At 50.1% G+C, this 26,510-nt stretch overlaps 2 long non-coding RNA genes across 3 annotated transcripts in view; both read left to right on the top strand.

Annotated features, from left to right (window-relative positions):
• Positions 1–26,510, top strand: part of LOC311616422 — a 299,958-nt gene that overhangs the window by 217,793 nt on the left and 55,655 nt on the right. The gene's annotated exons all lie outside the window — the stretch shown is intronic.
• On the top strand, positions 656–25,041 carry LOC311617704. 2 transcript variants are annotated; one of them, XR_014794158.1, is made up of 3 exons: positions 656–763; positions 1,539–1,673; positions 24,915–25,041. It is a non-coding gene; the product is annotated as an uncharacterized lncRNA (long non-coding RNA). The 2 variants fall into 2 exon arrangements; XR_014794159.1 differs by lacking the exon at positions 24,915–25,041 and adding an exon at positions 6,395–6,411.

Genomic DNA, 26,510 nt, shown 5'->3' with positions numbered 1-26,510 from the left:
CTGTCCTGTCTCTTAACGCAGATTGTTTGTATAAGAAGGTTTTTTTGTTTTTGTTTTTGTTTTCAAATATATTTTATTGATTTTTTACAGAGAGGAAGGGAGAGAGATAGAGAGCTAGAAACGTCGATGAGAGAGAAACATCGACCAGCTGCCTCTTGCACACCCCCTACCGGGGATGTGCCCTCAACCAATGTACATGCCCTTGACCGGAATTGAACCTGGGACCTTTCAGTCCGCAGACTGACGCTCTACCGCTGAGCCAAACCAGTTTTGGCTGTTTGTATAAGAAGGTTTGAAGACATGCTGCACAATTCCATTCCGAGGAGCTTACTCGTGTGAATTGTTTATGCTGCCTGTTGCTCAGCCACCTGCTCTGGGGGGATTAGCATTCTCCTTTGAGGCTCTGTTTGTGGGGGACCTGTGTGGTTCCTGCTTACAGCTCCAGGTAATCTTCCAACGTGGAGAGAGAGCTCCACCCCATTTCCAACAGTTCTTAGTTCTCAACAAAAACAAGAGGAAGGACAGTGAAGGGGCAGGTTATGCGACACTTCCCATAATGTGCTGTTCTGTTTAGTGAGTAATAACGGTTAGAGGAAATCAAAGTTGAAAATTGGGGTTTCCTTGCCATCCTTAGAGTCCCTTCCATGGTGTTGCAGGTGTTGCTGGAGATTGGGGTGCATAAGACGGACACAGCCCCTGGCCTCGTGGTGTTCATGATCCACAGGGAAGAGAAACCAGTTATGATGAAGTTAAATGCAATATGGTGAGTTATACTCTTCTCCCATGATCCTCCATGCCTCAGAGATGGCACTTGGTCCAGGGCTGGATGGCTCCTTGGTACTTGAGATATCCTTGTCCTGCATTAATTCGTTCCTTCATTTGTAAACATTTGCTAAACCCCATGTTATGTGGCATGTTGACTGAATTATGTCCCAGACTCTGTGCTTATAATCTGAGAGGCTAATAAAAAATAAATAAATAAAATAAAAAGCTTGGCCTATGTGGCTCAGTGATTGAATGTCTATCTATGAACCAGAAGGTCACAGTTCGATTCCCAGTCAGGGCAGATGCCCTGGTGTGGGTCATACAGGAGGCAGCCAATCAATGATTCTCTCATCATTGATCTTTCTCTCTCTTTTCCCCTTTTCCTTCCTCTCTAAAATCAATTTAAAGTATATTTTTTAAAAATTGAGCAAAATGCAAAACCTTGTCCTAAGGATCTGAGTCAAGTGAGAAGTCAGATGAGTAAACAAATTGCATCAGCGCTGGGAGAATGGCTCAGGTGTACAGTCGTGGTCTGTACCAGGCCATAGAGGAGCGTGGGCTGGGGTCCAGGCAGGGCAGAGTGGTCAGGGGGACCTGGGTCTGGAAGCGTAGGCAGGAAGGTTTTCATCCTTTCTGTATTTCCCAGGCAAAAAGTGAGCTGATATCTGTTCATCACTCAGTCACTGTGGATTGAATACTTACAGTGTCCTTGGTGAACCAGTTGGACAGATTATTAGATCTAACCAATCTAACCAATAATCCTCTCTTGGCAGGTGACAAACGCTGTAAAGCACTGGGGACCATATGGAAGAAGTGGGAGAATCTGTCTCTTGCCCTCAGGGTATCTGCAGCTGAGCTGAGATGGCCACATGCGTTCAGTCACCTCCAGAGCCCCTCGTTTAGAAAAGGTGGGTTTGGCCACTGGCAGGAGTGAGTTCCCTTCTGGGGGGAAGTAAGATGCCCTCTCACCTGGGTGAGGCAGTTTAAGTACAGCTCTTAATCCCCTCCTCCCCACTCCCCCCCCACCTTCCAGCATTTGTTTGTAACAGAATGCCTGGTTTGTTGTCTGCCATGTTGGTAGCTAAAGTATGAGCATCTATAGGCAGCTAATATAGATATTAATGATAAAGTTTATTTTATTATGTTCATTAAAATATAAAAATACAGAAAAAGGTGAAAGAAAATAACAAATCTACTTATTTGATACTAGTGGCCTGATGCACGAATGGAGATTGGTGCATGAGTGGGCCTTTGTTCCCCTGGCTGCTGGCACTGCCTTTGCTCTGGCTGGAGCAGCCTTTCCACTCCAGCCCAGAGCCGCCTTTTAGCCTTCCCACGCTGCCTAGGGAATGTGGTACGGAATGCCTGTAGGCCCCTCTGTATGCAAATTAACCACCATATTTGTTGGGTTAATTTGCATGCTTACTCCTGATTGGCTTGTGGGTGTCTCAAAGGTACAGTCAATTAGCATTTTATTCTTTCATTAGGTAGCTTTTTCTTTCTTCCATGCTTTTACATGGTTATGATCATTGCATATGTATAATTTTATAATCTGTGTTTGCTGTTTAATCTTATAGCAACATAAACATTATTTTAAGTGACTACATAATTTTCTTCATTTATGTACCATGACTTACTTAATATATTTAAGAATAGCACTTTTAAAATATTTATTTTTTTTTAAGATAAATTCCCATAACTGGAACTTCTAGTTAAAGAGAGAAGCATTATTAAGACCTTCAGTACATATTGCCAAATTGTTTTTCCAAAGGGCCATACCAGGTTTTATTTCCATAGTATCTGGAGTGCATGAGTTTAATTCTAAATTGCCTGCTATTTATTCTTGCTAAAAACATAACTGAGATAATAAATTAAGCACCATTCTTGTATGTGACTGGCTCAACAGAAAGAAATAGCTTTGGATTATATTCGTTTAGTTCCTTTACTTTGTATTGTAAATTATTACAGTGCCCTTAACTTTTATTACAGGTTATTATAAAACAAAACAAAAAAGACACATTTGGCATCTTCTGCTAAACCATCATCGATGATCCCATCCATGTGTTATACAGTGTCCTTTATAACAAGATATATTCCTCTTCAACTTCAGTCATATTTCCATTTTCTTAAAATTAAATAATGGTACCTAGGATACCAAGAAGCTCATAGTTCATATTCATGTTTTCTAGAAGCAAGGGCTTAAAGCCATCTTTTAGAGTGACTGAGAACAGGCTCAAGGGCCACTAGCCAAATACACATCAGAGTAGCAGCTGAGGACGAGGTAAGCTTCCAAAATGTCAGGTTCTCTTTTAACCCCTATATGGAGAATGGGGTGGGACCTCCTACTCCCTCCCTGAACTAGATTTTGGGACTCACATGCTCTGCCAATTGGATGCAGAGCCCACATATTCAAGCTACTGCAAGGAATAGGTTACAGGCCTGCTTCTAGAAGGCTAGAGTGGACTCAGCAGGAGAATGGAGACCATCCTGCTTGGTGGTGGTGGCAGTGGGCAGTGAGGGGCAATTCCTCATGCAGGTGGCCTATCACAGAAGTCCCAGGAGCCTGCCCTGTTCTGATCAGGCTAAGGAGGACAGGCAGTGACTGCATCACAGGGCCCCTCTCAGTGACCCCTCCTGGCAAGTGTGGACCTCACCCATCTCAATAGCTCCTCCTCCTCTCCAAGAGGAGAGAAGTGGCAGAATCCCATGCCGATTCTCCCCTTTTGGGGCAGGCAAGTCTCTCCTCCATGGAAAGGAGGAGAAGAGAAAGGAAGGATTACCCACAGATTCACCAGTTGTCTAGCATAATTGTCCTTTTCCTCCCTTTTTGTGATGTTTCTGATTACTCCCTCTCCTTGTATCTTGAGCTTTGCTATCATTTAAGTGAACTTATTTTTTAACTTTTTAGCAGCCTAAGTTTTTGTATTATATTATATACAAGTTAATAACATGTGCTGGACGCAGTCAACAGATCAAAACACTTCCTGGGTGAGATCAGCAAGAACTCCAGTTATTAGGCATGGTTTTCTATGGGCATGCCGGCTTGAGTTGGGTTTGACTGAGTGTAAGAGTCATGACATCAGTGGCGATGCTGGGGGTGAGAATAACCAGGAGTCGATATGAACAACTGTCATTCCCGTAGCCCTTTACAGTTTGTAAAGAACTTTAACATCTATTAGACCATGTGATCCTCACACCAAGTAGGTGCTATTATCATCCCCATTTTATCCATGAGACATGAGGCACAGAGAGGTCAAATGGTGGACCTGGGCCTCCCAACCAGGCCTTCTGCCTCCAGGGCTGTTTGAGCTGGATGAGGAGACCCACGTGACTCTAGAGAGCGTGGGAAACTGTGGTGTTGAGTGAAGGCTGAACCCGATGAGGAGGTCCCTGGCAGCCAAGCGGTACAGATTTAACGCAGAAGAAATTGAGAGCCATAGAAGGCTTTTGGGCAGGAGTGTCCTGGTGCAGGGGGTGAGATCCATCCATCTGAGCACGGGTGAGCAGAGGATGGGGAGGTGAGGAGGGAGCACCAGAGTAGAGATATTGTGGAGGCGGCATCTGGCGAAAGCCTGGTCGTCAGGTGACATTGTTAGTGCCCACGATATTGTTGGCTTTTCCTTGGGGCTTATCATGATGCCCCAAACTGGAATTAGACACAGTTGATATATTCTGTCCTTCTCATTCCCTATCTTTATTGATGAGCCAGTATCTCGGATATTTTGTCCATGTGTTTTGGTTTTTTCTCCTCCCAGCATTTCTGCACTACATCACCTTAGGACCCTCTCTATAAGTAACATTGTGATTAAAATAATGCCCTAACATGACTACGAGTTTGGACAAATGTTGACTTGATTTGCTGTAGTTAATGAATAGTTACTGAGAACCCACTACGTGCTGGTGAGGGGCAGGACTGGGAGGGGGATGGAGGAGGGAAAGGATTTGCAAAGCTGGCTCCTTCTTACCCGGGGAGGGAGAGGATTAGGTGTGGATCCACCCCGCAGGGTACGTCCCACTCTGAGGCTGGCTTTGCTGTGTGATCAAAGGGTGTCTCAGAGAGGCCAGCCGGCCCAGCCTCAGAGGTTAAACCGCTCCTTGCTGCTCTGCCATAGCCGCCCCCGAAACTGGCTGCCTCAGGAGAGTGAGTGCAAGTCTGTCTCCTCCCCTCCTCCACCCCTTATCTGCTCCCCTGGGGCTGTGCCCCGCCCTCCCAGGGGAAGTCTGTGCTGTGAGGTGCAAGAGGGCACCTGAGTCCAGTGACACTGACGGGCCATCAGCCTTTGGGCAAGTTATTTCTTGTCTTTGGTTCCTTCCTCTTTCAGAATTGGAGCAGTTCCTTGTAGCTCTGAAGATCTGAGGGTGATTACTACAGAACTGCATGGTGTGTGTGTGTGTGTGTGTGTGTGTGTGTGACTGGCTGTTTAATGGGGTGCTAAGACAGCAGGGGAGTCGTCCTTCCCGCCCCCCTCCCCCCCCCCCTGCAGCCACACACGTGTGGCTCTCATTACTGTCAGGAGGCCTTAAGTCGGCCACATGGAGATGAGAACAGACCCCTTAATTAGGCACTGTTCCCAGGGCGAGAGAGGGACGGGCCTGGGCCTGGCTGCCCTGGCCTCATGGGGAGCCCAGCCTGCAGGGCTGGAGGCGGGCGGGAAGGGGGGCTGCGGCCGGGGCATCTGAAGGACTCAGCAGGTTTACACTTCGCTGACCCGATGGATGAATGGGGCCCTGTCCACCCACATGGGGCCCTGGAATCTTCAATTATGGCAATTACATCAACAGGTCGGGAGGGCAGTGCTCTCCACTGAAGAGGTTGAGGAATTAAAAGGAAAATCATAAGCCACTGTTGTATTTCTTTCTTTCAAAGGGGTTGGGTTGATGGAAGAAGACCCCCATCTGCAGTCTAATTGGGCTGTGGGGAGTAAACAAAGATGTGCCATGTTTTGGGGGTAAAATCTGGCTGGCATATGCTCCCCAGCCTCTAGACTCTGGCTCTTCCCTCAGTTGAGTTTTTACTACAGTTCCTGGTGGGTGTGCATCTCATTTGTTGTCTTCCTGAGGACTGGTTGGGTGCCTTCATCACTGAATCCTCCCAGAATGCAGTGCAGTGGATGATAGTTAAGACAGCACTGAACTGGTGTCAGAAGGGCTAGATTAGACCTTGGGGAAATCAATTCGTCTTTCTGACCCTCAGTTTCCATATCTGTAAAATGGGTATAATGCTCGCTATCCTTCCTCCTTTCTAAGGTTTTGAAGAAGAAACCAGTTCCTGCTATATTCTCCAGCTGATTGGTTTCTTTCTCTCAGCCACCTGTTAGGTAGGCAAAACTCAAGTGTGGCCCTTGCACCTGCCATATGGGTGTCACCTGGGAGTTTGTTAGAAATGTAGACTCTCAGGCCCCACCCAAGGTCTACTGAAGCAGAACCAGAACTTGACCAAGTTCCCCAGGAAATTCATGAGCACAGTTGAGTTTGACATGCACTGCTATAGACCGAAACTTCACATAATAAACAACAGTTAAATGAGCGAATGACAGGGAGCTTTGTGACCTTTTTCTCATTTGCAAAATGGGGATAATAATGCTTGTTTTTTTTTGTTTTTGTGTTTGTTTGTTTTTTCCCATACAAGGCATGCTGTGAGGACCAAATAAAAAAGTAGTTTATAATTATAAAGGTGTTTTATCGTCGTCACTTACTAACCCATTCAGCAAACATTTGCTGAGCAGCTACTATGAGGCAGGTTTGGGGTTATAATTGTGCTCTCTGCTTATGAATGGTTTGAAGCATTCTAAAAGTCTGGTTTTTATTTTTTTATTTTTTTATTTTGTAAATATATTTTTAATTGATTTTTTGCAGAGAGGAAGAGAGTTAGAAACATCGATGAGAGAGAATCATCAATCAGTTGCCTCTTGCACACCTCCCACTGGGGACGTGCCTGCAACCAAGGTACATGCCCTTGACCAGAATTGAACCTGGGACCCTTCAGTCCGCAGGCCGATGCTCTATCCACTGAGCCAAACCGGTTTTGGCTAGAAGTCTGGTTTTTAGAAGAACTGAGTGCAAGAGAATGTGGTAAGTGCTGGCAAGTAGCTGTGCGAACCACAGGGAATAAGGGGGGAACTCCGATTGAAGCTCAGGGCTGAGTGAGTTGGGAGAGTGGGTGGCACGGCACTTTGGTAGGCATGAGCCTGGGGGAGAACAAGGAAAACATCCTCTGGAGGCTTGGAGGTATGACTCAATGGGTAAGGACAGACGGGAGAGCTCTTGCTGCCTGTTTAGCTTCTTTGGGCCCATCGCCCTGGTGTCTTTTAGGGTCCCGTGCTGCCCTGGGGCCAGCAGAGAGCTCTTGTCCTGTCTGCACTGCCAGCTGCCTAAGAAGACATCATTTAATTTTGCTTTTCTTTTTCTTTGTAACGATTCTTCATTAGCCCTAACGGGTGAGGTTTATGGCCAACCCCAAGGTCTTACTTCATAAGATTTTAACTTAACACTGAGTAGCGGGGTGGGTTAAGAAAGGGAAGTAGGTTTCCAGCTAGGTCATTATTTTCCCCACCGCGTCGGAGAGGCAAATTGGCACCTCCGGTAACTGAGAACGGAGATGTCAGCACAGTTAGGAAATGGTCGGTGCCCTCCTCCGACACCACCGAGACCTGTCACTGCCCGGCTCCCCGCTGCCACCCCACTGTGTCCACAGCAATCGTGGTCACAGCCCAGGGCCAGGTGGCTCTCAGTCAGGGAGCAGCCTGGGGAGTAGAGACACCCTGAGGCCCAGAGGGCAGAAACCCTGATGCATCTGGAAGAGGCAACTCCCCTGGGAAGCAGCAAGGGAGTTGGGGTCCTGTCAGCTCTGCCTGGTCACAGCCCGGAGACCAGGAGTGAGAGTGGGTGACACCGTGTGGGTGTGTGCAGAAGCAGGCACGGAGCAGGGCAGGCCCAGGGTGTACACCGAGTTCACCGGGAGGTCAGGAGACACTCCGGTGGCATGAGGGCTGAGCTCTCGCTTGCTGGTCTAGGCCGCCAATGCCTGCCTGTGGGGCCGGATTGCAATTCCTGATGGAGAGGGAGGCCCTGGGCAGGGCTCTGAGCACGGCAGGAAAGACCAATCTAGATACTCCAGCTTCGCAGGCCTGAGGTCCCAAGCCACAGACAAGGACTTTGTCTCGGTTGTACGCGACAGCGCCCTTGGTGGCGAGTTAAATATTTAACCAAACTTGCAAATAAGGGTTATATGTTTGTCTCTGGCAAGGACATTGGGGCGAATGGCTTTCTGCACCACTGCCCTAGGTACGGTACTAGTGTTTATTCTCTTGGGGCAAAGGGAAGAGATAGGGCCTCCCCTTATCTCCTGTCCCTTTTAGTTTGTTAGCATAGGCAGTCAACTTAGAAAAAAAAAAAAAAAAAAAAGGACAGAACTTGGGGGGTGGAGCTCTGGGTGAATCTTCACTGTGAGCTTGAGAGTAGCACGTGGCAGAGAAATAGCCTGAGATTTGCAGCCAGGGAGGTCTGGACTCACACTGACAGATTGCAGTGCTCAGGAAAGCACGTTTGCCTTGCCCTGCCTCCGTTTCCCCATCAGCACCTTAGCACTGAGCTGTGCCCTTGCTGGTGGCGAGGCCTGGAAGGCGGTGCAGCGACAGGGCTGTGCTGGCTGGTTTGCTGGGGAGCTGGACGTGATCAGCCCCGTGGTCTGGGGATGGAGACTCGGAGGGCTTTTGGTTCACGAAGAGCATCTCGGTGTCAGAGCCTGGCATGCAAGGAGCCTCGGGTCAGCCCTTCGTCAGCCAGAACAGGAAGCTGCAGCCAGAAACGCCCCACCCTGCAGGGCCTCTGCGGCTGGCCACCACACCCGTCTTCGTCCTCAGACCACACCACACCCCACCCCACCCCACCCCAGGCGAGGGAGCTCCTGCACCCTGGGGCTTTCTGGACATGTGCTTGGCACCCACCCTACCTCCACCTGACCTGGTGTCTGCTCTCTAGCTCCATCGCCTTGTCCTCAGACTCGACTCTTGCTAGTCCCCAGCCATGACCTGGAATCCACTAGCAGGGACTCTGATCACACACCCAAGTGTTACTTCTGCTGCCTCTGGCTCACACACCTCCTGTGTCAGTGGGTCCGGAGCCCAGGGCTTTAGGAGAATGCCCTCCCCATCTCCCGACTCCTGGCTGCGGTGGTTTCTGAATTGACATTTCCTTTCTCTCTGTCTCCCTCCTCTTTCTCTCTCTCCTTTGTATTTTGTATAGCTCTGGGAAGCAGTCTTTGAGGTTTTTTGGGGTGAACATGCTGCTTGCCTCAGTAAGTATCAGCAAGATAAAGGATGTCCTTAAAGTAACATGAAATCAAAAAGGGCTCTTAGCCTCCCCTTCAGAGGGCAGAGGGCAAGTCCTGAGCAAGCTCCTGGCATCGGTGACTAAATCTACCTCCTCTAGATGCTATGGAGTGTTGCAAAACATTCATCTCCCTGCTCGGAAGCTTAGTTTCCTACTCTGTAAAATGGGCACAATAAGGAGTCTAATCTAGGTAACCCTAGTTGCTAGCTGGACCGCAGCAGATCCTGATGTGAAGTGGTTGGCAGGCTACACGGCTGGTGCACTTGACCTGGCTTAATGCTCAGCCCCGTTCTGGGTTGAGGTCTGTGTATTCTCACCTGGGTCAGTCCCGGTTGTGCTAAGCAGCCCCCTTCAAAGGGCTGTCTGGCTCCAGGGCTGAAGAACCACATCCATGGGTTCCATCAGATCCTTCCCCTCAGCTCCTCTCCCAGGTGAAGTGTGCCTCATAGGTGGCGAGGAGGCTGAAGGAGTTCTCAAGGTTATCTCACTCCAGATGGGATCTCCCATGGCAGACACGCCTAGACCAAGGACCCTGACCGGACCCCCCTCCCAGTTAGAGGTGATAGTGTCCAGGGAGATGTGCCTGCATAGGTGACATGGCTCCCCTGGGGAAGGAGGGGAAAAACACGTTATAAAGGGCAGCCATACCTTTTGCCCAGGCAGTAACCCAGCCACCAGAGCATTTGCATGAGACATTTGTTCACCATAAGGGAGCCAAGAGAGTTGTCACAAACTTTCCAGAGACAGCAGCACCAGGCTGGACATATTTACTAGTTCATTCATTGGTTCATTTCCTCAACATGTGCTTATTTCTTTCATCTTGATGCATTTAACAAACACTTCATATGTATTACAGCCGTGCCAAAGGTCCTAGAAGCATTATGTCTGGTGTTAGTCAGGATAGATCAGGTAATGCTGTTGTAACAAGCAACTCCCAAATCTCAGTGTATAGAAGCAATACCAGTTTATTTCTTACTATCCCGCTGTAGCTCTTTAAAGAAGGGTCTGCCCATGGTTGACAACTTGAGGGGTGTTCCACCATCTTATGATGTCACCGTTCAGCATGAGCCCTTATGATTCACTGTAGCAGGGGAAGGGAGCATGGAGAACTGTGCACCAGTCTCTAAATGCTTTGGCCTGGAAGTGACACTCATACTTCTGCTCACATTTTACTGAATGTCATATTGCCACACCAAACGTCAAGCAGGGATTGAGAAGTGTAATCCTTCTCTGGGCCTTGAAGAAAGGACATATGGAAATAGTGTACACTCTGTTAATTTCTACCACATTGCTAACCATCCTCCACCCCCAGCAACCCTGGATATATCAATAGTTACTATTCTGGTTTGAGGATGAGAAGGATTAAGCACTTCCTTCACATTTGCATAGCTAATAAGAGGGAGATGTGGGATTTGAACCTGGGATGATCTGACTGCAAAGCCTTTTCTGGTTCCTTTATACCACACAGTCGTGCCCACAAAATGGTTATATCACAAGTTAGGGAACGGTAGCCAGTCAGCCAAAGAAGGATGGGTGGGGTGCTGTGTGGTTTTATAGGAGGGAGAGATTGCTTCTTGGATAAATCCAAGACGTCTTCATTGTGGAGGTGGCTTTTGACTCCAGGTCTTGAAGAGTAAGCCAGATTTGGACAGTCAGAGATATTTATTTATTTATTTATTTATTTATTTAAAGATTATTTTGGCTATTTGATGTTCTTTTTAATATATTTTTATTGATTTTTTTTACAGAGAGGAAGGGAGAGAGATAAAGAGCTAGAAACGTCGATGAGAGAGAAACACCAACCAGCTGCCTCCTGCACACCCCCCACCGGGGATGTGCCCGCAACCAATGTACATGCCCCTGACCGGAATCGAACCTGGGACCTTTCAGTTCGCAAACCGACGCTCTACCATTGAGCCAAAACGGTTTCGGCGATATTTATTTTTTTCAATTAGTCGATCATTCATTCTGTGTGCTATGTGGGTGGCTTCTTATATGTGGCAAACCTTTTTGAAATCCATTTAGTTCACACTCTTAGCTTAGTTCACACTCTTTCCTCACATGAAAAGTCCCAGAATGAAGAGGATGGGAGGGGTGGTGGTTCTGAACTGGGTTTGACTAAGAAACTTTCCTGGAACAGTCCCTGGGGAGAGAGATCTGATGCAGTTGGTCAATTAAGAAGTGGATTTTATTGCCAATTTATTATAGCCTTCCTTTCTCCCTCCCTCCTTCTCTCTTTGCCTTTCTCTCTCCCTCCCTACTTGCGTCCTTAGTGCCTGCTGTCTGCCTAGAGTGTGCTGAGTACTGGGGAAGGGAACTGACCTGGACACAATTGTTGTCCCTGGGAGCTTTGGGGTTCAATGATAGGAGGGATAAGGTTGCAGGGCCCCAGGGTCCCATGTTTGCCTAGAAACTCAAGAAGAAGCCCCCAGTGTGGGTCAGAGTGACCCCGTCGAGGGGTGTGGGTAACTAGAGTAAAAGAAAATAAGCTAGTCTTACAGAGTGGAGGTGGGGGGAGGGAGGAGAAGCTTGCAGGGCAGCCAGAGGGGAAGTCCCAAGCCTGCCCTGAGAGGGGCTGAATGAGTCAGGGCCAGCCAGTGTTATTCCCTGACTTGCAGGGGGAGGCGGGCAGCTGGGCCCTCCGGGCTCACCCAGAGGCCGCCCGGCTGCACCTGGCCTTGCCCACAGCTGTGCTCCCTGGAGTGGCCCAAGCCAGCAGCCAGTTTGTGCCAGGGAAGCTGGAGCAGAACTGGCTGTGACACTGATTTTGTTCTGCTTCCTACTCCCCCGGCCCCCTCCAGGGAGAACTTGAGTTTGGAGGACAGAACTCTGCCTCCATCAGTGGTGGCTCAGGTGAACCAAGAGCTGGAAGACATCCTTGCACACAACTTGGGGCACACATTTCCCTTCTGAGATTCACAGCAGAGCACCTGAGATTTCTACTCTGGAGAAAGTGTTCTCAGGTCATTCCCGGGAAGAGGAATGCATGCCCTTTAGCTGAGTCTGCATCCCTTCTACTCCAGTCTCTCCTCCCAGGCACACCATCAAAGGATCTCCTTGCTGGAAGGACCTGGGAGGGTATCTAGGCCAGTGGTTGTTAAACTGCCAGATCGTCACCTGGGAAGCTTTAAACACACACACACACACACACACACACACACACACACACACACACTGCCAGGCCTTGAGCCCAGGCGTTCCGCCTGGGCCCGGTCTGTGCTGGTAGTAGATTGTGCCAGTCCCACGCTCAGAGGGGTGGTCCCCTGGGGCCAGAGGCCCGCAGAGCACTTCCCTTGCTTGTGCTTGGCAGCCAGCCTTTCCTTGTGAATTTATCGTTCTCATTAAGGGAATGGCTCTCCAAGCCCGCTGAGAGGACCAACACCATTGTGCTTCTGAATGCGGGGCCGGCCGGCCGGGAGAGGGTTTCTGTGCTGGCTCGGTTCCATTTCATCAAGGAGAAGGAGCCCTTCCCTGGGGTGGGCGAGCCCTGTCTGTGCCAGCCTCAGCGGCCTGGGGAGTTCTCTGGAGCCAGCCGCGGGGAGACTGGTCAGCCAGCAGCGTCCTCACTCACCAGGGCTCAGGGCTGCCCAGCGGAGGAGAGGGGCTGCGGAAATACCGCTGACCACTGCCCTGACATCTCCGCATGCCCAGGCCTGGTGAAGAGCAGGCTGTGGGCGGAGGAAGTGAGATCCTGGGCATTTCTCTGGGAAAACGCTTTACTTGTAGAGATTTTATTCCACGTGCCCAAGGTTTGCTCACGCAGGCTCTCATGTGCTCCTCAGTAACTGCCCTGGGGGGAAAGGGCACAGGAGGGAAGGGGCTCCCGTGGGGCCATGCTGCCTGTGAGGTACTGTCAAATTGCTCAGAAAGAAATTGTGTGTGTGTGTGTGTGTGTGTGTGTGTGTGTTAGAAAGAGAGAGAGATGCCGAAACCAGTTTTGCTCAGTGGTTAGAGCATCGGCCTGCGGACTCAAGGGTCTCAGGTTCGATTCTGGTCAAGGGCATGTACTTTGGTTGCGGTCACATCCCCATCAGGAGGTGTGTACAAGAGGCAGCTGATCGATGATTCTCTCTCATTGATGTTTCTAACTAACCCTTTCTCTTCCTCTCTGTAAAAAAAATCAATAAAATACATTTTAAAAAAAGAAAGAGAGAGAACAACCGATAAAGAAAAAAATGGGGTAAATTTTAACAATAGTGGATCATCTGGATAAAAAACATACATGGTTTTAATGTGGTTTATTCAAGACACAGAGCAAGTGAACAGTAGGGTCCCTGTCCATGTGAAACCTACGTGTCGCAGCTCTAAGTTAATACGTTTCTTAGACGCCGTTTAAATGCTCGTTCTTGAGGAGCCTTCCTTGGCCTCCCAGAATGGATTGTGTGCCCCAATTTCAGGCACTTTTCCTGCCACTTTTCACAACAAGCAGGAGCAAATTGTTCTTCATTTGATGCCTGTGCTCCTGCTGGACTAGGAGCTGCCTGCGGGCAGGACCCCAGCTGTCTTGCTCCTGGCTCTGCCCCAAGGGTCCAGTGCAGAGACTGGAGCGCAACACATGCCTGACTGAGACTCGTTGGAAGGATGAATGAACACGTGAGTGGATGCCAGGGCATGGGCCACACGTGTGCACAGGTGGACTCTCCCGTGCACAGACACGCGCATGCGCTGCTGTCTTCGTTCCATCGCTCTGTGTCATCTTCGGGCTGGCGATGCCAAGATGTAGAGGCAGCTGGCAGGGTGGCATCGTGCCTCTGGAAATGACATCTGGAATGAATGACATCCTTTGGGAAGGGAGGATGACATCCCTTCCCAGCCGGTGCCCCCCCTCCCCGCCCCACCTCAAGCCCAGATGCTCTTCTGGGGAGAAATGACGCCCTTGCAGCAGGTGGTGGAGGGATACCAGGGACAGCAGGCGTGAGAGGGGGTGGGGGTGCAGAGTGAAAACCGCTGCCTTTCCAGAAACAAAAGGGCCCTTTACAGTCCCTTGGGATCACGTCTTCCTGCCCTGGGCCTCTGCCAAGCCCGCCTCTTTGCATCCTGGAGCAGCAGCACCCGCACAGACCTGTGTTTGCTTTCCCCGATGCCCTGCCATGGGGATGGGGACAAGCGCCGTGCTGGGCGGGCCTTGTGCGTGCCCATTCACCGAAGCATTTTGATTTTAATTCTTGAATAAGTAATACATCCACAGATTTCAAAGTTCAAAAGCCTATAAACATACATGAGATAAAAGTTCCCCTCCCACTGGAAGTCCGCCTTCCATTCACCCAGTTCTCCCTACCAGTGTTTTCAGTTTTCGAATCCTTCTGCAGATAGTGGATGCTCATACAACCAAACACATCCTTCCCTGCAGGGGTAGAATTCCATACACTGGGCACTGTATCTTGCCTTTTTACCTAATTATATATCTTGGCACTCTCTCCACGGGAGTCTATGAACAAGCATCCTTGCTTTGTTTTTCTTGGCTATGTAGTATTCCATGGGGGTCAGCGTAATGGGGGAAATGCTCAATATATCTCAGAAGCCACGCTCCAGCCTTCCCCTTGCCAGGCTGTGTGTGCAAACCCTCGCTTCGGTTCCTGGGTCGGACTGAGTCCTGAGGAGTGATGGAGACTCAGAGATGGGAGGCCCCTCACGCCTGAGCTGTCCGGTGAAGTAACCACTAGTAGTCTCTTGTGGCTGGTGAGCATTTGACACATGGCTAGCCACACTGAGATGTCCTGGATGTCAAACCCTCACTGGATGCTGACGATTTCATTTTAAAAATCTAAACTACCTTAGTCATGCCCTGGCCGGTTTGGCTCAGTGGATAGAGCGTCGGCCTGCGGACTAAGGGGTCCCAGGTTTGATTCTGGCCAGGGGCATATACCTGGGTTGCAGACTTGATCCCTAGTGGTGGTGGTGGGGCGGGGAGGGGCGTGCAGGAGGCAGCTAATCAATGATTCTCTCTCATCATTAATGTTTCTATCTCTCTATCCCTCTCCCTTCCTCTCTAACTTCAATAAAGATATATTAAAATAAATAAAATATCTTAATCATGAATAAATTAGATGTTTGTTACAGCTTGGAAATTATGATATTTAAATACATTGGTTAAATAAAATACATGAAAATAAATGCCAGCTGTTTTTAAAATTACCTTTAAAAAATGTAAAGTGATGTAGGAGGCTCATGCTTGTGGCCAGCATAGTTGTATGGGACTGAATGCTTCCTTGGAGACCTGGAGCCCTGGGGGAAGCTGGGGTGGGAAGGCGGTAACCGGAGCAGAAGGAACGAAGCAAAGGAAAACAGACAGATGGCCAGCAGCGTGCTGGAAACCCCCGAGTCTCACAGGGACTTCCTGGGAGGCCTTGGGGCCAGCCTCCTCCCTCCTCGGTCTCGGTGTCCACCTGTGTTCTGGATGATGCCTGGGATTTGAATAGTTGCCACTAGGAGAGCAGAGGTTCCTCTCTGGCTTGTTCGCTCCTCTGTCCCCGGAGCCAGAACAGCGTCTGGCACAGACTGGGTGCTTACCGAATGAATGAATGAATGAATGAGAGTAGAAAGTACAATGGAAAAATCTAATTTTTCTTTTCTAGGCAAATAGTAGGCTCATCAAACTATCGGACCAGGATGCCCAGGCTCAGCATGCAGGAGCCACTTGCCCGAGGTCTCTCTGGGTGTTGACGGAGAGACAGGACCCCCTCCAGTTCCTTCACTCCCACAACCACAGAATCATCCAGAAAAAGAGGCTCTTTTAAATTGGTGCCTGCCCTTGGTAATGCCCGCTGTAAATGCATCCTGTCCATGGCACCCCCTCCTTCTCCATTACCTGTATTTTAGGGAAAGAATGGGAACAAGGAACCCACTCAAAACCAAGGCTCAGCGTTTTCTAGTGCCCCTCAGTCAGAGGGCCTTGCTCCAGCGCGATCACCAGGCAGAGGCCCCGTCCTCTCCCCCGGCCCTCGGGGCCCAGGCGCTGGCCGGGAGAAGCCGGAGGCCAGCCCCGAGGCCGAGGAGCCAGCAGGCTGCGCCCGGCAGCCGGAGACCAGCCTCTAAATCACTCCCGCAGGTGGGGGGGTGCGGAGAGGGGATTTTCCTAGATTATATTGAAAGAATTACAATGGTGAGGGAAAGGAGCCCAGTTCCCACAGCGTGTCCGGTCACTCCCGAGGGGGGCTGGGGAGCTGGGCCCGGCTGCCTCTTTCTCTCTGGGCAGCAGCACACACAGTTTTTAATAATTAAGTAACTTTAATTGTCCTGGGAAAGCCGAGCTCGCCTTGGGGCACGCTGCACAAACTCATAATTAATGTTACCAAGAGAGATTAGCAAAGGAGAACTGAGAAATGATTCACTTTTTAAAAAGCGCCTCACTGTTAAGCCTTATTATCCTAAGTTTAGAACCTCATTTATCTGCTTGGAGGGAGGGCAAAAAAAAAAGACCCGAGACCCAGAAACGAATGCCTGTGAAATTAAAACTCCATGCCTTTGTAATGCGGTTTAAAAACATCAGATGGGAAAATGTTGCCATTTAGTGATTCCATTCTGGCGAGTGATGGAGAATGTAAGACACAGGAACAGAATTAATAAATTATAATGCATTAATAAGAACCCTAGATTTTTTTTTTTTCTTCACTCCCTGTTCCTTAGAAACGATTTCATTTTAGGAGTTTTGGGAACAGCCTTTTCTCTCTGGGTGCCCATGAAAAACACACCAAATTCTGTAAGATTTTCTATAATTATTCATATGAAATGATCCTAGTGGAGTGTCTGGCATATCAGAGCTTGGTAAATAGCTGATGAACTACTGAATGAGCACCTTCATGACGAAAGGAAGGGCCGCCTAAAGCAGGGCTTCTGTGCTTGCTCAGGCCTCCCTGATCCAAAGGGAGGGCCAGCCAGCCTGAGCCTGGTGAGGAGAGGACGGTGGGAGCCCTGGCTGCGAGGGAGGGGAGAGAGGGGGCCTGAGTTAGGAGAGGGTGTGAGAATGAGGGCCCGGGGTGAAGGGAAGCACAGAGCAGGGCGGCCTCGGGTGGCCTTTGTGCATAATGAGGAGTGCGTGACCGAGGGCGCTCAATCGTGAGCGTGCTCCCACACCGAGTCCTCAGGTCTCCACAGCACGGCCCTGCTTTGTCTTCCATTCAGACGCCAAATAGCTGTTCCCTACATCATGGGTGTCCTTTCCAAGCACCACCCTGGGTTGGCTTCCATTTAGTTTAAGGTGACCAGACGTCTCACTTTTGGCGGGACAGTCCCGATTTTTAACAATTTGTCCCGCGTCCCGCGGCGTTTTTAAAAAGTCCCAATGTTTGGAAAGATTAAGGGACTTCTGGTCACCTTAATTTAGTTGCCTGATATTGATTGGACGTCCACTACATTGCAGGCACCTTTTTACATGGACATACCTTGAAACAACGAGAATGCGGGGGGGGGGGGGGGGGAGCCTGGCTCTCAACCAGATACATGGCTCCTTTCTTCTCTCTGAGCCTCGGTTTCCCCATCCACAAGATGGGAACCCTCGTAGCAGCTTCCCCGAGGCTCTGCGGAGAGTGGATGCAGCTCCTCAGCAGGCGGACAGGTGATGCTGGGAGTTCCTGGAGTCCTGCTTCCAGGTCACCGTGGAGGAGCGTCCTCTTTCCTCCCAGCTCCTCCGAAGGAAACCTTGGAGAAGGCTTCGGTCCTAGGAAAGGGCACTGTTCGCCCCTCACACCCACACCACAGGGCTCGGAGGGCCCCTCCTCCCTTGTCCCAGAGTGAGAGCTGGGGGGTGACTTGTCCTGTGCAGCCACCTACCAGCGCGCTCAGGCCTCTCCGGAGAGCTGTGCTGTCTGGGGAGGCTGGTGGGTAAAAAACGAGGCAGTGGTTGATTCAGCTCAAGGTGTGATTCCTTTCAAGGTCACTCCATGTGATAAGACATGAAGGAATGAAGTCATTCTCTTCCGGGTGCTGTCCCTTTGTGGCATTCGGCAAAGGGCATCTGGGCCTTTGTTGCCAGAGGGGAAAGAGTAGAAGGGGCTCCTCGAGGGTTTCTCCTGAGGCCCCGGCGCTGAGGTGGCAGAGGCTGGGAAAGGCGTCCAGGCCTGTACGTGCGGAGGAGGGGGCTCGGGAAACAGGGCTTGCCAGGCGCAGCGTCAGGGGATAGAAATCACTCTTGGAAGCCATGACTAATGAAGGGCACCGAGTGGAAAAAGCACACACTGAGGATAAGTAGTGTTACTAAGAAACTCAGTCCCTCAACCTGTTCCAAAGATTAGATATTATAGATTACTTTGCCATGCATCATCTCATGTGACCCACATAAAACTCCAGGTCAGAGAGTAAGTACTATTCCCATTTTGCAGATGAGGAAACTGAGGTTTCTGAGGTCTGAGTTGACCCCAGGACTTGAGCCCAGGTTCTCACACTCCGACCACTCTGCCCGATGAAAGGCCGCTCACGATAATCCTATTTCTCTCCAGCTCTTCAGTACTGAGATCTATATTCCCACTGTTACCGAAATGGGATGCCATACATTTCACTGTCACCTTGGTGCTCAGGAAAAAACAGACCAATTTCTGTTCATTACTCATCTTTCAATCATCAATCCATTGTTTATTCAGTTTATATTTCCTGAGAACTTACTATGTATTTTAGCTGATCGGGATCCCTGACTCCCAGTCTTGGGCTAAGTGTGATTTTTGGATTTAAAAATGACACGCCCAGGCCCATGTAAGAAAAAAAAAAAAAAAAAGAGTAAAAAGTTAGCTCTTCCCTCTTATTCTTGATACTCTGTCACTCAGAGCCTCTCCCAGACACAGCCACTCTTGCCAGTTCCTGTGTATGCTTCAGAGATAGTCCATGCATATGCGCGCGAGCACATACACACACACACACACACACTATGCACACTGTATGCACCCTTCTTCCAAAATGGTAACATACTATAGGTACTGTTTCTATATCTTGGTTTTCTGTTTCCACACCTGCTTCTTATCAGGGAGATAGCTCCGTATTAGAACACAGAGAGCCAAGCCAATCTTCCTAAATGGCTGATTAAGCGTTTCATTTTATTTAACCTACATTTCACTTGCCAACTACTTGCCTACTGATGGGCTATCGGGTGGTTTTCATTATCTTGCCACTTACATTTTCCCCAGGCCTGCCCTCTGTGGTGGCCGCAGGGCATGCCTAGACTGTCGCTGTGCAGCGCAAGTTCCTGATGGGCCCTCGTGTCCTGGTCTCACCTGGTCCTGTCTCAGAAGTCCTGACGGGGCTCCTTCACACTGGACACTGGGCCCTGTGAGGAGCTGCCCCCTCTTCTCCCAGGCTAGCCTGAGCTCTCCCCATCCGCTCCCTGATACCTTGGAGGAGAGGGGTCCTTTCCTGCTGGCTCAGCCAGCCCCTAACATCAGCTTGGAGTAATTGGTGCAGTAGAAATGGCTGGGGACAGAGACGTGAGAGATGGACGTTCTATTCTAAACCTGCATTAATTAGCTACCAGACTTTGGACAAGTGTCACTGCCTCCCTGGGCCTGAGTTTTTACTCTCCATCAGATGGGGACATTGGGCTCTAGCTAGTACCCAGCATTCTTCCCGGCCTGTCTGCCTCAGAACCCTTGAGTCTCCCCAAACCTCAGAAGTAGCAGAGCGCCCCACAGAGGGTCCGCCCCGGCTGGAGCTGTGGGTGGGGTCCCCGGGGCTCGGTGACCTAGTGAGCCTCTCCCGTCACGGATCTCGGTGAGGCAATATTGAACCCAGGCAAGTTTGGCCTTGTTCTCCCCTGCATGCGGCGTGATTCAGGCCTGTAGCGTGGCTTCCCCACCAGCAAATGAGCTGCAAGACACTTTTCTTGGCAGTGGGCTTAACGAGGGCTCCGGGAATGTCTGATTACTCATGTGTTTTGCAAGGCAGCAGCTCCTGGCTGAGAAGAGGAGGCAGCAAGCGTGGCTTCCTTCCTGAATTAATGACTTCAGCGTTATGAATGACTAATCAGTTCAGCATGGAGCAGAACCGGGTGGTCGAGTGGAGGCTGGGGGTGGCAACGAGGCAGATGGTGCCGGTGGAGGCTTTAAGGGGGCAGAACTGGAGTCACACGTCCTTCCCAGATGCAAGTCTCCACTGCCCCCTGGAACCCGTCTACCTGGGACATCGTTGCTGTCAGCAAAGGTCCCCTCTAGCCTCGGTCCTGCAGAAGGAAAGCTAAGTGCTTACACAGAAATCCGGGGGTAAATCCAAAATGCATAAGTTGCATGACATCCTCTATGGTGCACAAGAAGGATTTCTGCCATGGATCTGCTACTGGGAGAAGGCACACAGGTGGGGAGCACTCTCTTTGCCAGGCTCCCGAGACAAGAGCAACAGATGGAGGACTTTCTCCCGAGCTGGTTCCCTCTCCTCTTCTGGCTCAGGCAGCCTATTGCTTATTTTAGGATTAATGCGGACAGGAGGGAATATTTCTCCTTTAAAGCAGGGTCTCTGGCTCGGAGTTGCCCTCCCTACCGTCCCTTCCCTTCCCCCTGCTTTCCGGCAGTGATTAGGCAACTGCTCTTTGCTCTTTGCAGTGGCTCAGGACATGCCCAGACTGTTGTCACTCAGCACAAGCCCTAGCCTCCCCTGGTGCATCCCACAAGTTCTGAAATGAGCCCTTTCCATCTGGCCACTGGGATCTGTGAAGAGTCTCTCTTCTCCTCTCCTCCGCCAGGCTGTGCTCTTCACATCAGCCCCTGACTCCTTGGAGGAGAGAGGTCCTTCCTGTGGGCTCCTCTCCTTAGCGTCGTTTTGAAATTGCTCTCCTGACTGACATTCAGGACACGTGGCTTCAGTCTATGCCATTTGGGGCTACGGCTATAGGACATCGCTGAGCACCTGCAGGTGCTGGCCCACCTGTCGTCAGCAACATGCACCAGCCCCGTCTCTGGGGTTTGTACTGGGAGGCTTTCCCCTGTGCTTCTGAGGGTTCTCTAAATGTTCTGTTCTTCTCACCAACTCGCCTTTCAGGGCTTCATTGGCTAACGTGCCTTCATGAGATTGGAGGGACTCACCATTTAAAACAGGGCTCTGGCCCAGCTGGTTCGATGGCTGAGCATCAAACCCATGAACCAGGAGGTCATGGTTTGATTCCCGGTCCGGGAACATGCCGAGGTGTTCGCTCGGTCCCCGGTATCATTAATGTTTCTTTCTCTCTCTCTCTCTGAAATCAATAAAAATATATTTAAGCCCTAACCAGTTTGGCTCAGTGGATAGGGTGTTGGCCTGTGGTCTGAAGGGTCCCAGGTTCGATTCCGGTCAAGGGCATGTACCTTGGTTGCCAGCACATCTCCAGTGGGGGGTGTGCAGGAGGCAGCTGAGAGATGTTTCTCTCTCATTGATGTTTCTAACTCTCTATCCTTCTCCCTTCCTCTCTGTAAAAAAATAATAATATATATAAGCTTTAATAAAGTATTGCTCTGCCCACTGTAGACAATTGTTGAGTGAACAGATGGGTGAATGGTTTTCATCCTGGGCATTAACACAAGGCAATTTTGCTACATATGCCTGGACCGGCTGCTCAGTCCTCAACAACTTCTTCCCTGGGAACACCTCCAGCTTTCCTGGGACACGGCAGCAAAGTTCCTCATGTCAGCGGGCCCCCGTGATTTACAAGTTCACCAGCTTCCTGGTCTGACTGAGAGGAGTTATCCTCAACCAAACTCTTTAATAATTAGGATGTCACCCTACGTGGCCTTTTCCTAGAATTCCCCCCCATCCCCCAACACACACACACAAATTCATTGTTGGGCTCAGAGTGGGCAATGAGACCTCCACGAGCACAAGGCACGTGCTTGAGAAGCAGGACTTCCCAAGTGTGAAGTGAGATTTCTCTTTCCTCTCGCAGAGCCTTTGAGCTGCATACCCTAAGTCCCCGTGTGAAATTCCCCGGGGAGTGCTCCCTGTCACCCCCTTCTCTGCCCAGGGCCTGTGGGCTCTGGGCCTTGGGTTTCTGCCCTTTCCCACGTGGACTGCTCCTTGGCCTAGGGGAGTGCAGGCCTGCTCCTCACAGAGAGATCACTCCTAAGGAAGGAAGGCAGAAAGGGGCCAGAAACCAACCTGTGTATTGCCTGTGACTGGAGACAAAGGCTAACACGTTGCCTGCTTTAAGATTAACAGGCTATTTGACTAAAGAGATTCTGTTCTTTTCTGTTCTTCACCCCACCCCTGGAGTCACAGGAAATGGGGGGTGTTTTTAGCTTTAGAAATCCTTTATTCAGGCAACTATGTCAAGAATGTTTTCATACTTTGGGTTGGATGGGGAGGGAGAAAAAAGGCTTACTTCCCTGAGATGGGTATTGCTCTGAAAACAGACATGCAAATGTTGGGCCGTCACCCCCTAAAATGTCTTCTTTATTCTTGAGAGTTATGGCATACTGCAGGCTGAGCCTGAGAGACCTGACAAGTGAAGGAGGGAGCCCTGGAGGTGGGGTGAACAGAATGTGGGGGGGCTTGGAGCAGCAGAGGCAGAGGCATGTGCCAGATGAGCTAGGCCATCCCTCCCCAGTCCCTCAGACTCCCTGAGGTGGAGCTTGCCTTCCAGGGAACTGAAGACCGGGATAAGGGAAAAACCAGAGTTGCACGCTCATGCTCATGCTCAGAAACACCCTTGTGCCTGCTCGCCAGCTGTGGGGCTAGCCGGAGCTCCCACCAGCTGGCTTAAGCTCAGACCTGCCAACCTGAGTATAAGCATAGAGACTTAGTGAGAAATCAGCATGCCTGCAGAAGCCACCTGAATGAGGCTCATGATGCAGAATCTCTCTAGGTCTCCTCCATCTGCAGGCATTGGTATGGGGGCAGGCAGAGTTAGCAAGTGCTTCCTGTGGGCTACTAAATACTTGCAAAGCACCTCATGAGGCCTTGATGTCCCTAGGTGTGAGTTCACAGCTCTGTGGGAGAGACAGACAAGAAAACACACATGCTAAAGCAAAGCAGTCTGAGCAGAATGCAAAAGGAGAGGGGCAAATATCCCTCATCCCCACACTCGGTTAAAAGAAGTATCCCAGATGATAAAGTGGCTTTAAACTATCTTCCTGCATCTGCAGCTCTAGAGAAGAACTTAAACTTTCCAGGTTTAGGTTTCTCATTTCCCACTTTGCCTAATGAAAGTATGGAAACAGGGCAGGAAGTGGCCCGATCAGCACAGCTGGGGGTGCTTGGGTACAGTGTCCCAGAGGCTGAGGGAAGAACTGTGAGGTGGGCTGCTGTCTGACTTATGAGTTATTGTTTTGAGATTCAGATGAGGTAATGATTAGGATTACATTTTGCACATTATAAATTAGTAAATAACTGAAGAGTAGCCTTATTTTCTTGAGAATTATGATTGCAACCTTGAAAACTCTAATGATGCCTTCAACTTATTGAGCATCTACTATGTTCCCGGCTAATCTAGGGACTTAACTCATGTGAGAGCCAACTGGAATGTAGGCCTGATGAGGGTCAGGACTTGGCTTTGTTTCTTGTTGTAGTCACCAGGCCCAGAAGAATGCTGGTTACATAGAAATTCTTCAACAGGTATTTTTTTAGAGGCTGAAAAGGTGATTTTTGATCCTGCCAGCCTACTAGGGCATTGGCCCCACTATACTGATGAGCAAAGGAGGCTTGGAAGGGTTGGGTGGTCTGCTCTATGGCCCCCTGTCAGCTAATTAGTGAGTTGGGTTTGGAATTCAGTCTATCTGTCTGTGGATCCAGCTCTTTCCATGATGCCCAGGCTGACCTAGACTTCTGGGTCATCTGTCTCCTGATTTTATTGGGCTTAGTTGTCCCTGGCAAAGGAGGCTGCTGTACCAGGAAGATGTGAAATCTTAGAATCAGCTTCAAGGACGGGCAGACTCTAAGGACATTGCAGAAGGTAATCCCCAATTAAATGCAAAATGTTCGAGCTCTTCTGTTCAGACACAGGTGGAACAGTATCTATGGTAGGCAGAAAGAATGGTTCCTCTCAAACATCCATAATCTAATTTCTGGAACCTATGAAAATGCTGTTACAGGTCAAAAGGGAATTAAGGCTGCTAACCAGCTGACCTTTATATGGGGAAATTGTCCTGGCTTACCCACTGTAATCACACGGGTTTTTATAATGGGGAAGAGAGAGGCAGGAGAGCCAGTGTCAGAATGATGTAACACGAGAAAGGCTTACCTGGTCATTGCTGGCTTTGAAGATAGAGGAGGGGGCCACAAACCAGGGAATGCAAATACCTTCTACAACACATGTGTCAAACACAAGGCCCGCGGGCCAAATCCAGCCCGCCAGGCCTTGCAATGTGGCCCGCACCGCACTGTCATCACTGCACTCCGCTGTCAGTTTATGACATTGTCAGTTTATGACTGTTCAGTAAACCATTCAGCCCGCAATTTAGGCTGGATTTTAGATTTTGGCCCCTTCTCTGATTGAGTTCGACACCCCTATTCTACAAGGTAGAAAAAGCAAGAAAACATTCTCTCCTAGAGCTTCCAGAAAGAAAGCAGCCTTGCCAAAACCGGTTTGGCTCAGTGGATAGAGCATCAGTTTGCAGACTGAGAGGTCCCGTGTTCGATTCCGGTCAAGGGCATGTACCTTGGTTGCGGGCACAAACCCAGTAGGGGATGTGCAGGAGGTAGCTGATGGATGTTTCTCTCTCATCGATGTTTCTAGCTCGCTCTCTCTCTCTCTCTCTCTCTCTCTCTCTCTCTCTTTCTCTCTATTAAAAAAAAAAATCAATAAAATATATTTTTTAAAAAAAGAAAAGAAAAGAAAGCAGCCTGGCCACCTCCTTGGTGTCAGCCCGGTGAGACCATGGCAGAGTTCTCAGCTCCAATATAGTCAGATGACACATTTGTGTCATTGCTGTTTTAAGGCATGGTGGTGAACGTGACAGCAGCCGGAGGACACTAATACAGCAACTGAACGCAGCGCAGTACTCAAGCAGCTTTGGTCTGTGCCTTGAACTCCAGGGATAGGCATGGCCGAAGCAGACACAAGCTCTCTCGGCTTTCTGGAAAACTCCTTTTCTGGCCCTCCTTACTCCAGCCACTCGGCACCTGGGGGCTCACTGGCTCTGAGCAGCTTCCTGGAGGTGCTGCACCTCACCCCAGGCCATCTCACCTACCTCGCACTTCCGGTCTTGGGGCTGTCTGCTGTGAGGCACTGACATTTACCTACATGCATTGTGGAGCTGCCTGGGACCACCCTTGACCAATAGAGGGCATGAACTTATGGACAAATGCATCCCCCTCTTTAAAAATTCCCAGGGAGTGGAACACTCCTTTCCCAGGTGGAAGCTGCCTCAGTAGCACATCCTTGTATTGGCTTTGCCCTCTTCCCTGTTTTCCCCCCTGCAACCGGACCTCACTCCTGGCTCTGGAATCATCATCCCCATGGAACCTTTGTTTCCAGCCCTGCTTTTGGAGGAAGCTGCTAAGACAATGTGCTCAAACAGAACAGCTGCTCTTCTCGTATCTGCTCAAAGGTATATCCCCGGCCCCTGTCTCACAGAGCTGTGGGAGCTCATGAGGGCGAGGGGTAGTGGGTGGCTGAGAGCCCTGGCTCCTGCAGAGCACAGTTGCAGAAGGGCCTGTCCGGGGTTCCTGGCTGAGGGTACTTTCTGGTCTAGTGAGAGGTAGATGAAGTCTGGAGGGGGTGTGGCCAAGCTCTTGGGGCCATCAAGGGCCCTGCTTGTTGAGTCACCCAAGCCCCCTGATTCTGGGGGGAGTCCCTTGGAGCATACCAACTGTTCCTATCATTCAGAACAGATGTTTTTCTGATGAACTTAATTGCATTATTAGCAACCAGACTGCGAAATGGGTGATTTGAGAGCGGTCCCAGGCTGGGCAGCTGTTCCCAGGGCTGGCGGAGTCGGCCTTTGCAGTGGGCTCACTCCCCACCCCCAAGGAGGCTGCCTCTGTCACGCTGATAGGCCTAGCTGCCCGGTCTGAGGTTTTCCCACCAGTCTTGCCCAGAACAGATGGGAAGGGATCTCTTGGGCATTTCCAGCTGATGCGGATTTCACAGCGGGCGGAAGAGGGTGAGGGGGAGCAGAAAACTCAGCCCCTTCCCACGGCCACTTGGGAGGCCACACTGGTTGTTCAGCTGTCCACCTTCAGTCCTTGTGAAAGGGGCGGGGCTCGAAATTGGGGGATCTATTTCAGTGGAGGTGAACCTAGAAGCTAGGATTACAAAATATCCCAGTTCCTTCTGGTCTTAAACCTGAGCTCCAAGGAGCTGTGGAGAGGAGGGTGGGGGGCGGGGGGACCCCTTACCATCACTGTTTCAGCCAGCACAAGGTCTCCCTCCAATACCCACTGCAGAAAAGGTGGGGGGACTTTGATGGGGGGATGTTAGTCCCTAAATGCCCCTCCCCCCACTTTCTGCCTTCTAGCCTCTGCTCTTTGCTCCCATCCCAATCTCCTTTCTGCACCAGCACATCCACCTGATCCCTCTAGATCTGGCTCAC

The sequence above is a fragment of the Pipistrellus hanaki genome (genome assembly GCF_964339955.1).
Source record: "Pipistrellus hanaki genome assembly, chromosome: 2".
Lineage (NCBI taxonomy): Eukaryota > Metazoa > Chordata > Mammalia > Chiroptera > Vespertilionidae > Pipistrellus > Pipistrellus hanaki.
The sequence above is the reverse complement of the archived record's forward strand: the minus strand, read 5'-3'. Positions and strand labels throughout refer to the sequence as shown.